The following is a 12394-nucleotide window of genomic DNA, read 5'->3' as shown; positions in this document are numbered from 1 at the left end:
CTGTGCTGTGCTCAACATCAAAATCTCCTCCTCATTGCCAAATAGAGAAGTGGCAGCTCATACCACTTTTGTGCCTGTCACATCACTTCTGGCTCACTTCACCTGCGGCACAGGAAAATTAGCAGTGAGAATGGGCTGGGAGTGCAAGGCTGGGAGTAGGGGAGTGTCTGGCCAATACATCTCTTGGCTCTGAAGTGCTTTGAAGGTACCCAGGGGTTCACAACAGACAGCTCAATAGTAAACATCTGCAGTTCCCACTGTGCTATCCCTCACCCCTCACCCACTTGTCCCTGCTGCATCCTCTACCCTGCCTCTCCAAGCAGCTGGAGGCAAGGCTATGCAACGAAGCTTTTCCCCCCACCATTACTGCTAGGGAAAAACATCACGTGTGCTCACCCCCATATGCAAGTACATGTGGCATGTATCCCTCTGCTCAGCACATCCAGGCTGTGGGAGGAAGAAGGGACCATGGGGAATGCTGGTTCAGCGATCATTACACAGAACTGAGCTACCACAGGCTTGCCCTCCTGACAGCACGGAGTATACTATGGAATGCATGAGTGCATGAGGAAGAAAGCTGCTTTGCATCACTGGAAATGAATGGCATGACATGGGAGCTGTGAGGATGTGTTACTGGGACAGAGCCTCTCCTGTCACTGCTCCCTTCCCCGGTCTGCCTTGCAGAGGTTAACAGTGTCCTGCTTTTCCTCCTCCTCCTTATGCAAAGCCAGCCAAGTGCCTTGTGACCATGTTAGCAAATTGCCTGGGTGCCCATCTTTCTCATAGGCAGAGCACTGCCCATCTTTCTTATAGGCATCCCCACCCAGTGCATTTCTGGCCACTGACCTGCTCTGCAGACAGCACTGGTGAGGGGCCGGAGCAGATGGTACACCCTTGAGAAGAACTAACCTGAGTGGCACTGGTCCCCAAGGCCCCAGGCTGCAGAAGCGCTGCAGGAGCAGCTGCCTCAGAGCTGAGCCTTTCTAAGGGGAGAGGGCCTGGAGTTGTGCTGAACTCACTGATTTGCTTCTCACCAAAGCACTCTGCACTAAATCTCTTCCAGTGCAACCTCCCACTATTGATTTCCACACCAGTACATCTGTTAGTGGGCAAGATTTCCTTCCAGTAATGAGGTCTGCATCCTTCTCCACACACTTGTGTGCTTTGATTGAGTCACAGCTAATGAGCTGGGAGCAGAGAGCCTTGGAAGGATGGTTTGGATCAATCAGCTTAGTGTGTGCCTGCGCCTGCACCTACCACTGCATGCAGCCACATTTCCTGTTCCAGGGCAGTGACTATGGCCTGACCTCTCTAAAGGACAAATGCAGAGGCCATGCTAGTCCCCATAGGGTTGTCTTGTCAGCACTGGGATTCCCAGAAATGCTGTCCCATAGCATACACTGAGGAAATCATTCTTTCCCATGTCTCTGCAATGTACAGTGTGACTTCATGCGTGACCACAGCCATGACCCTTACAACCAGCCTTGTGGGGCAGCCTTTTAACTCTGACAAAAAGGATGACTTATTGTTCTTCCACGGAGTTGATTTGCTGCTCACACAGAATCCTTATCAAGTGGATGTACCTCCAGGGTGACCCAGTCACCTTTCTGCTTCTCTTGGGTGAGGCAAAGACAAACTTTTACACAGCTTTGTTTTGTTGTCATAGATTCTTACTCGGCCTCCTACTTCCTGAAATGATGCTCTGTTAGAGCAGTCATCTGGCAGGTCGCTCAGCTCTGACTTCACACAACTCATGTAACCAAACATACAATTTGTACAGACTTCCCATGGTCTGCCATGTTTTCTACTTATGTATGCAGCTATAACATCAGGAGATTTTTGTGATTTCTAAGTGCTTGGGAGTTCATAAAAATTTGGAGGGTTTTGGTAGGGTTTTTCTTTGCTTCACCCTTCATCTTGTGGGCTGACTGCTTCTCCTGTTACTACCTACAAGAAAATATTTCATCTTGTATCAAATGAATAATTTTTTTCAGCTCAAATTTTTTTCTCCTGGTTTGAGTTTGCTGAAGAAATAATTGTGGGTTGTTTTTTGTTTCATTATTGTTCTTGTTTGTGGGCACCAGACAACAGAAAAAGTTATAACTTGAGTAATTTTCTGTCCAGTTTCCCAAATTGCTATCTTATTACCCATTTTGATTACCATCCCCCTAAACATTTCTTCTCAACCACTAAGAAAGTTTTCGGTAACACTGGGCCACAAACCAAGCCAACACATGCCCGTTCACTGATGCTTTCCCAACACTAAAATCACTCTGAAATGTATCATTTAGCCACTTTTCATCCATTTAACACGGTTCCTATGACATTTTAAGTCAAATATTGGTAGCAAGTCATATTCATTTATAATTCTATTTCACCACCACAACCCCCTCATAAAAGCACTATTAAGCTCATTAGAAAAGGCCTGCTTTTCCATTATATCACCTCAGCTGGTATCAACTGTATCACCACCTTTTCAAATGAGCCTGCTATTGTCCATACTGGTAATGCTCCTGCACTCATCAAAAGGCTAATAGCTCTGTGACTACACAGCTCACCCCCTCTCAGAGCACGGCTTTCTTCCAGTCTCCTTTTATTCTACAACACATTAAAATAGAACACTTTTTGTCCTGAGAGCTCTGTAGCCCATTTCTCCAAGAATCTCAGTGCAAGCCAGAGCTGTGCAGCCCCCAGGTAGGGGCACACTCACTGGACCTTTGCCAGGGACACTGACTGGACACCTGCACTTTATCTCAGCTCTTCCTCTGGAAGTCTTCCAGTGCCAGACCCCAACACTGCCTTTGCCTTTTCTGTCTCTGGGGTGTGAAGCAGCTGGTTTTGTCCTGTCTACATGTTGCCAGCCCCTCCTCAGCCCACACATCCTGGCTGACACACAGCACCCAAGAACTGGGTGCTGCTCCCACTAAGCAAAGGTGGCTTTAGTGAGACACACACTGTAGATTTCTTACAGTGCATGATTTCACCCTTGACAGCAACCAGGTCTAAGTAGTTTTGTTGGAAAACGTTAATTTAGCTGAAGAATCAGGGCTCAATTAAAATAAAATTAAAATTATAGGTTATGTATATTCTATTTAGCATTTGATATATATTGTGTTTAGCATTTAATTTTGTTGATCTTTATAGTTAAGTATGTGCAGACTTTGTGTCTGTCTCTGCAGACAGTGACGGTTTTCTCACAAACCACATATAACCTTCACAAATATGATATTAAGGAGTGCTTAGAAAGTATGTACTAACAACCTTATCTGAGCAGAGCCTACACTTTTACTAATGACCTTATCTGAACACAGCCTACATTTGTGAAGGCCAGAAGCATACCAAGGGTAGTCAAGTGAAAATAAGGAAATGCTGGTGTCCACACAAATGATGAGACAATCCTCAAATACATATGCATGAAGAAATGATGTAATCTGTTGAATATACATTAGATTGCGAAACACTTAAGGGTTAAATTGCGGACGAGCCGGGATGGTCTTGGAACCTGATTTGGGTGTGCATACCCCTGGTTCCCGGGGCCTCGAAATAAAGCACCACATATAACCTTCCTGGAATGGTTATGTGTTTGTCTCTACGCCAACAGTTTCACTCCATATTTTGACCTGATATATAACGTAACAGGAATTTAGCTGCTGTTTATTTAATGGACACAACTCTGTGTTCCTTCATGTTCTTCTTTGCAAACTCTTTGCACTTACTATTTGAAGCTTACTGAGACACCTCCTAATGATATAGGAACTGTGGTGGGCAATGGTGGCACAGCTCAGTTTGGCCTCTGTGGGCCTACCATTGTATCAACTAACAGTCAGTGGTTTGTGCACACCTCACCTGGAAATTTCTCAATTTCTCGCTTGTGGGCTGATTGCTTTATCTGAACATGCCCTAAGGTACAGGGGAGGAGAAGGCATAAAGGAAGAGGGCCGAAGCATCAGAAATTGAAATGCCTTTATGTGCAGTGTAAAATAAAAATGCTCCTGACGTCTTCTGCACTTTAGCAACCCAGCTGTACAGTGATTTCTTTTCTATGGGTTTGAAAAGTCCAACTTTTTAATGCTATTGAGCTATCTTCTGCCTAGGCAATTACTAGAGGATGATTCATAGAATCATAGAATCACCAGGTTGGAAAGGACCCACTGGATCATCGAGTCCAACCATTCCTAACACTCCCTTAAACCTTGTCCTTAAGCACTTCATCCATCCGTTCCTTAAACACCTCCAGGGAAGGCAACTCAACCACCTCCCTGGGCAGCCAGTTCCAGTGCCCGATGACTCTTTCCCTGAAGAACTTTTTTCTGATATCCAGACTGAACCTCCCCTGGCGGACTGTCAGGCCATTCCCCCTTGTCCTGTCCTCTGTCACTTGGGAGAAGAGGCCAGCTCCCTCCTCTCCACAACCTCCTTTCAGGTAGTTGTAGAGAGTAATAAGGTCTCCCCTCAGCCTCCTCTTCTCCAGGCTAAACAACTCCAGCTCCCTCAGCTGCTCCTCATAAGACTTGTTCTCCATGCCCCTCACCAGCTTTGTTGCTCTTCTCTGGACATGCTCCAGAGCCTCAACATCCTTCTTGTGGTGAGGGGCCCATAACTGAACACAGTACTCAAGGTGCAGTGTCATCAGTGCAGAGTGCAGAGGGAGAATAACCTCCCTGGACCTGCTGGTCACATCGTACTGTCTTAACCTTAGATGGACCTTCCTTCCTTCCTTCCTTCCTTCCTTCCTTCCTTCCTTCCTTCCTTCCTTCCTTCCTTCCTTCCTTCCTTCCTTCCTTCCTTCCTTCCTTCCTTCCTTCCTTCCTTCCTTCCTTCCTTCCTTCCTTCCTTCCTTCCTTCCTTCCTTCCTTCCTTCCTTCCTTCCTTCCCTCTTATCTTTCCAGTGGCAGATCAGCAGGATTAGAGCTGCCATACCAAAAGGGCCCATGCAGGGGAAAAACCATCTACAGCTTTATTCAGAAATGCGAAGCCCAGGGGACATTTAGTTTATTGGGTGGTGGCTCAAGATCCAAAGTACCTTGCTTTACTGCTCTGCTCACAGTTTAGTTGTTTAATTCTCTAAGTCCACTTACAAAAGGAAGCTGGAAGCAGCAAGTATCCCTCGATGTCTGCCTCAAGGCTATGGCAGTTATTTAAAAGACAATGTCTGACAAGTCTGTGGATGAGGTGGCAGAGCATCATGATTGCAGGCTAAAGAAATACAAAAGCAAGGACAAGCACCTACAGCAGAGAAACAACATTTGTTAGAAAGCACAGTGTGATGCCAGCCTGCTACATACAATAGCTGAGTTGACTGCAGGTAGAAATGCCCTTGATGTGGTGGCAGACTGAAGGGCAATTCTAAAAGGTTCCAGTTATTCGATGGATCAGTCATCCCAGCAAGTTTAGAAATCACAAAAAGGAATCAGCAAAAGGCACTGCACTGAAAAAAATTGATGCTAGCCTGAAGTTCCTCAAGCTCTGTCTTGGAGGTGAATTGGACAGAATGAAACTGCAAGTGGCAAACATCCAGTGTAATAAAGATGTGGAATTACTACACTGGGAAAAAAGTCACTTTCTGCAGAGGTGAGTTCTGTTTTGCCAAGACCTCTTTCTATTTAAAATTTACCTTGCAACATTGCTGAAAATTCCAGCAGACCTGAGCTACAGACCTGAGCCAGCAGTGTGCCCAGGTGGCCAAGAAGGCCAAGAACAACTTGGCTAGTGTTAGAAACAGCCTGACCAGCAGGGCCAGGGAAATGATTCTGCCTCTGTACTCAGTACTGGTGAGGCCGCACCTCGAACACTATGTTCAGTTTTGGGTCCCTCACTACAAGAAAGACTTTGAGGTCCTGGAGTGTGTCCAGAGAAGAGCAGCGAAGCTCATGAAGGGGCTGGAGAACAAGTCTTACGGGGAGTGACTGAGGGAACTGATGTTGTTTAGCGAACAGAAGAGGAGGTTAAGGGGAGCCTTTGGCACTGTCTACAACTACCTGAAAGGAGGTTGTAGAGAGGTGGGTGTTGGTCTCTTCACCCAAGTGGTAGGCAATAGGATGAGAGGGAATGGCCTCAAGTTGATTCACGGGAGGTTCAAATTGGATGTTGGAAAAGCTTCTTCACTGAAAGTGTTATCAAGCACTGGAACAGGCTGCCCAGGGGAGTGGTTGAGTTACCATCCCTGGAGGTATTTAAAAGACGGGTAGATTAAGTGCTTAGGGATGTGACTTGGTAGAGGACAGGTACGGTTGGACTTAGTGATCTCAAAAGTTTTTTCCAACCTAGGTTTTCTATGATTCTATGAAAGTACCTGAAACAAAATACAGCAAGGTGCATGCCCTCGACACAAACAGGAATTTCTTATTGATGGGGTCACTGGAAGAGGGTGACAAGGAAACCAGTGCATGATCTGGCTGTAGATAGTACAGATTCTTCAGAAACCACAACACACACTAATGTTGTGTGAGCCGGTGCTAGATAAGAGTATCCTCCTCATTCTCAGCATGGATCAAAGGGTACTCTGATATCCATGATCTTTAAACTGAGAGTTCATGGTCTGAGTCAAGGGGTCCGGACTTGCTCCCCAGGCAAGAAAGTTCATGTGGTGGCATGTGTCTGAGGTGAGCGGGTGTCTGGTGAACCAGACAGCAAATCTGAGGGTACCAGACAGGCCTGGCTCACATGTGAGCTCTCCTGTAACTCACAAGGTAGATCATCAGGGAATGCGAGCTGCAAGCTCCAACCTGAAGTCCGAGTAACAATCAAAACAGGGTTTGTGCAGACGTGTGGGCTACTCAGCTGTCCCACCAGGAGACACAGCGGAGCTCAACTCAACAGAGTGTCAACTCTCACTAGCTCAACTTTTGCTGGCTGCAGGTCCAGCCCCACTCACAGAGAGAGTTCTACACCTTAGGGGAAACCTTATGGATGTGACTAAATTACCTCCAGAAAAGAAATACAGCATGATAACGAAAAGGAGACAAGTACAAGCAGTAAGAAAAGCAGGGCCAGGGAGCCCAGTTTGCTTGCTCTTGGTCACAGCTAGCCCAGTCAAAGTAACTATTTACAAGCAGCAGCAAACGATGGAGCATGGCTTTCCACCACCTGCTCACTACAGGAAACACAGTGGCAAGAACACTGTTTTTATAACCCTGATGGTGTCCATAGCTATGCCATTCCCTCAGGTGGTATTTCTTCAGCCTGTGCCCCGCCACTGCCCACTGGGGCAAGCCCAGAGGCAGAGCACTGCCCTGTTCGATGGCAGAGGATGACAGCCTTGTAGTGTGGTGCGTTGGTGGGCCCAGCTCAGAAGGGTGCTTGGAGATGAGGTGGTGCTGGGGCCTTCATGGGGGGCAGAGACCTCCAGGCCACCATGTCGTAGCTGCCACATGCTGGGAGATGGAGCCTCACTCATGGCCATTCCCCACCTGTCAGAGCTTTCACTGCTCTTCCTCCAGCAAACATGACCCTGAAGCTCAAGCCACATTGTGTACCATTCTGCTGAATGGCACCTGGCCACCCACTGTTGTGGTGGAGGAAAAGGCTCTGTGTCTCTTGCTGGTGGGCCCTGGTGGGGAGCCAAGGCCATTGCCCTCCCTCAGCCTGTGCCCCACACTGGAAATGGGCCTGGGAAAAGAACAAATATCTCCTTTCACCAGAGAATCACCTAGGCAAAACCCAATGGAAGTGATCTGTCTGGACTTCTGTAAAGCCTTTGACATAGTCCCCACAATACCCTCTCTAAATTGGAGAGAGATGAATTTGATGGGTGGACTGTTCAGTGGATAAGAAATTGGTTGGATGGTTGCATTCAGAGAGTGGTGGTGAGAGAGTTCAATGTCAAGATGGAGATCTGTGACAAGTGGTGTTCCTCAGGGGTCTGTACTGGGACCAGTGCTGTTTAATATCTTCATCAATGATACAGACAGCAAGATTGAGTGCACCCTCAGCGAGTTTGCGGATGACACCAAGCTGAGTGGTGCAGTTGCCACACTGGAAGGACGGGATGTCATCCAGAAGCACCTGGACAGGCTGGAGAAGTGGGCCTGTGTGAATCTCATGAGGTTCAACAAGGCCAAGTGCAAGATCCTACACCTGGGTCAGGGCAGTCCCCGATTTCAGTACATGATGGGAGATGATGTGATTGAGAGCTGCCCTGCAGAGAAGGACTTAGGGGTGCTGGTTGATGGGAAGCTTGACGTGAGCCAGCAATATGTGCTCGCAGCCTAGAAGGCCAACCGTATCCTGGGCTGCATCAAAAGAAGCGTGGCCAGCAGGACCAGGGAGGCGATTCTGATTCTCTATTCCTTTCTTGTGAGAGCCTACCTGGAGTACAGTGTCCAGTTCTGGAATCCTCAACACGGGAAGGATATGGAGCTGTTGGAATGGGTCCAGAGGAGGGCCACAAAGATGATTAGAGGGCTGGAGTACCTCCCATATGAGGACAGGCTGAGAGAGTTGGGGTTGTTCAGCCTGGAGAAGAGAAGGCACCGAGGAGACCTTATAGCAACCTTCCAGTACCTGAAGGGGCTACAAGAAGGTTGGAGAGGCACTGTTTATAAAGGCTTGTAGTGAGAGGATGAGGGGAAATGGCTATAAATTGGAGGGGAAAAGATTTAGACTAGACATAAGGAGGAATTACTTCACAACGAGGGTGATGAGGCACTGGAACAGGTTGCCCAGGGAAGCTGTGGATGCCCCATCCCTGGAGGTGTTCAAGGCCAGGTTGGATGGGGCCTTAAGCAGCCTAGTCTAGTGGGAGATGTCCCTGCCCATGGCAGGGGGGTTGGAATGAGATGATGTTTAAGGTCCCTTCCAACTCTCAAACATTCTATGGTTCTATGATTCTATTATTCTATGATCTTACTGATTTTTTTTCAGACCTGAAAAATGTATTGTTCTGTATATTGCTACTCCAAACTGAACCAAACCCAAGCAAGCCCCTCTCACCCGGGCCGCATTTTTGGGGAAGGAAGAAGGGAGGAAAGGAGGATGCCTGCCACAGAAGGGTGTACACAGCACTTGCATACAACTCTCTTGGATATATCTGATTGGAAAACACTTGGGATGTTCATTTCCAAGCGGGGCTGTTTGTGTTCTTTTTTAAAGGAAAGGAGAAAGGACATGTCAGAATTTTTCCAATAGAGGGAGTAGCGGGACAGATGTGGCCTTTGCAGTGTCAGCTCCATCACCTAGATTTGGTGGCTACCACAACATCAAAATTACTTGAAGTTTTATGTTTATCAAATTGACAGTGTAACCTTATAAATGATTACCCAGTTTTACTCAACAGAGAGAGACTAGAATAGCTTGCTTCCTGGTGTGCACATTAAAAGTGCAATTATCCTCTCTTTTGCGGAACTGTTTTTGGCAAGCTTTGCAAAACTTATTTTTGTGATTCCAATTATTCTAGCTGTGACAGAGAAAGTCAGATGAGAAATGCAGGAGCAGCAGACTGGACCTGATGAGAATCTGTTTTAGATGCTGTTATGAAAACCAGAGCTTGCCAAGGTCAACACTTGCAAAAGTCAAGGACTGTGTCAAATCAAAACCGTAATAACGAAGCACATCATGATTCAACCTAAAAGCCAGACAAATCTGAGAAATGGATAGTGCCCAAATGGCAAGGTCTTTTGTCATGACATGACACCAAAATTGACCGTGAGGAATCCATAAAATGCATACTGCTGCCTGGAGTGCAAAATGAAGAGTGGGTTCAGTTAGTTACTACGTTGCTGCTCATATCTGCTGCAACTCAAAATGTCACCAGTTTTAGCAAGATCACATAGCCTCTAATTCAATCTCTTGGGAAAAAAACAGGTTATAATGCGGGGGAATCGCTCTGGGTTTCTGTAAGATAGAAATAAATGCAGTAGTGTGTGACTCCAGTAGGATATTTTGAGCAGAATTTATAGTACATTCCTGCCTTAAACATTTCCTGTGAATATCACACTAAAACCCCACATTTTAAATTGCATGTGAGTTTCCTAGGTGAGCACTTTGGAAGCTGGTCATTAAACCACAATTGCTAATGAGCACTGATGTCAGTGCTATACACTTGTGGAGAGCTAGTTGTAAACATTGAGGGGTTTAACCAAGAAACCAGCTTCCTGTAGATTAACAGTGGCAGTGCTGTATGCAGTATGTAAATAGAACTAATCAGAGATGTCAGCCATGTAACTATGGGGTGGGCAGGAAACGAATACAGCTGAGAACTTTGCAGACTCACTTTTTTTATTTTGACCTTTCTAAAGACCAAATAAATTAATTTAGTTTAGCAGGGATGTAAACATTTTCTACAGCAGAAGTTCTGCAGAAACCAAAAAGATTCCCAAGCCTGCAACGAGCTTAACTTTTCATCATGGATGACTTACAAAACTCTTTTGAGATCTGTCCTGACTGACAGGATCTACAGACCCCAAATACAAAGCGCTAGGTTCCTATGGTCAGGAATCCATATCTGAAGCAATGCAATTTTGTTTCCTTCCTTTTAAACAGCAGCAAAAAAAAGGGGGTTTCCTAATGTGAACTATGCATAGGCAATATCATGCACCTGTTCCACTAACTCTGAAGTATCCCACATGCCAAGGTCTTCCACTAGGATGAATCTTTTCAGTGCACCACTAAAGAAATGAACTGAAGTACCAGGCTGCAAGCTCCTCTACTTGAGATTTAAATTAAAACTATTTTCCTTTGGCATTGCTTCATGATGATTTTTTTTTTTAATCTGAAGATAAAAAAAGCAACCATATATTAGGTCATATAATTATTAAACTACAGGTCTAATTCTGGTTCCCAATAAGGATTAAACAAGATAAATATTGAGGAGTGATAAATTCTCAATGTTAGCGAAGAACAGCAGAATTATTTATTAAAGACAAATTAATTCAAAACATGTAATTTTAATTATCCACTCTTCAGCTTTCCACAGGAAAAAGAAAGAGAAATGTGAAAATACATCTTTTCAGCCCAGGCTCTTCAGTGAAGTTTATTTCCACGCTTTTTCTTCACAGGACAGTGAAGAGACTGTGTTGTTGTTTTCTTTCTTCTGACAAAGGTGAACATCACTTCTCTTCAGCAGAAACTAAAGCAAACATAACTCCACAAAAGTCATGCTGGTGACATTGGGTTTGAATAAGAAGAATGGTGGAGCTCGGTTGTGGAGAAGCCCGGGCAATGCTAGAATATGAGCGTGGACATGAAGGAGGCAAAGTTTACTCTGAACTGGGCAAGTAAAAAAAAAATAGCTCCTACATGTGTTTTGAATCAGACCTCCAGTATCCATAACTGGCTCATCTAACACAAGACCACTTCAATCACTCAGGAATCTGAACAAGAACTATTGCACCCATCCTTGAACTGTCATCCGCAGAGGACTTGTGGTCCTAAGAATGTAATACAAGAATCAAAGGAAATGCCGCCTTGGATAATCTCAGATGTGGAGCCACAAAGATACATAATGGACCTGGACACATCAAGTACATTGAGATGCAGGGTACCATTTCTGATCACTGGAGAGACAAGCTAGCTCAGAAGACAAGCATGGCTCTGAAAGGAGTTGTACTGTTCGGCATTATCATGGTATAAATTGACTGCCATCATGTACAAAGTGCTTGATATTCCGTAAGTACAGTGTTTATCTTATTTGTGTTTCGTAGGAAATTACAAGCCTCTTTTGAGGGTAGTACTGATCGATTGTGTCTCCTCATTTTGTGAAATAATGCTGCAGCCCCAGTCAGTCCTGCTAAACTCCACCCACAAATCCCTCACATGAGATTGCCACCTAGCCCGATTTCATGGGCTTGTCCCACCTGCAAGTATTTGCCAGGCATGGACCCTGGTTTGTTACAAAGCACACTAGATGCCCATAAAAACATGCCAAACATGCCATTAGCCAGCAAGTCCTCCCTGGGCATTGTATATTCTCTCTCTCTATCACTGAGACAGCCTTATGCCATAATCACACTGCACTCTCTATTTGCCCCCACTCCGTGAAATGGGTCCTACCTTTTTGCTGTCATCAGACCCTTGGCCCATGAGCACCAGCATGTTGGGGTTCCTGTGGAGGGAAGGCCAGGCTGAGGAATAGGATGGAGCCATGGTGGCAAGAAATGGGAAAGTCTGAGGTCATGAGAGCTGGAAAGAAGGAGAGCAGGAGGGCAAAAAGTGGTCAATGACGTACAGAGAAGGCAGGAAGCTATGTGAGGAGGGGCCCCAGAGAGTAGCTGTGGGAAGGAGGAGGACACATCTCATGGCATCTGATCAAGACGATCCTTTGGAACAGTGTCTGGCAGCCAAGGATCTCCAGGGAGACTTGGCTGTCTCTGGAGGGAGGACGTGCATGCACTAAGTGGCCTTGCTGCCCTGCAAGGAAAGTCACAGAGCTGAAACCAGTGCTCTAGTGCTTTGGGAC

Source organism: Cuculus canorus, chromosome 8, assembly GCF_017976375.1.
Source record: "Cuculus canorus isolate bCucCan1 chromosome 8, bCucCan1.pri, whole genome shotgun sequence".
Classification (NCBI taxonomy): Eukaryota; Metazoa; Chordata; class Aves; order Cuculiformes; family Cuculidae; genus Cuculus; species Cuculus canorus.
This window is presented reverse-complemented; position numbering follows the sequence as displayed.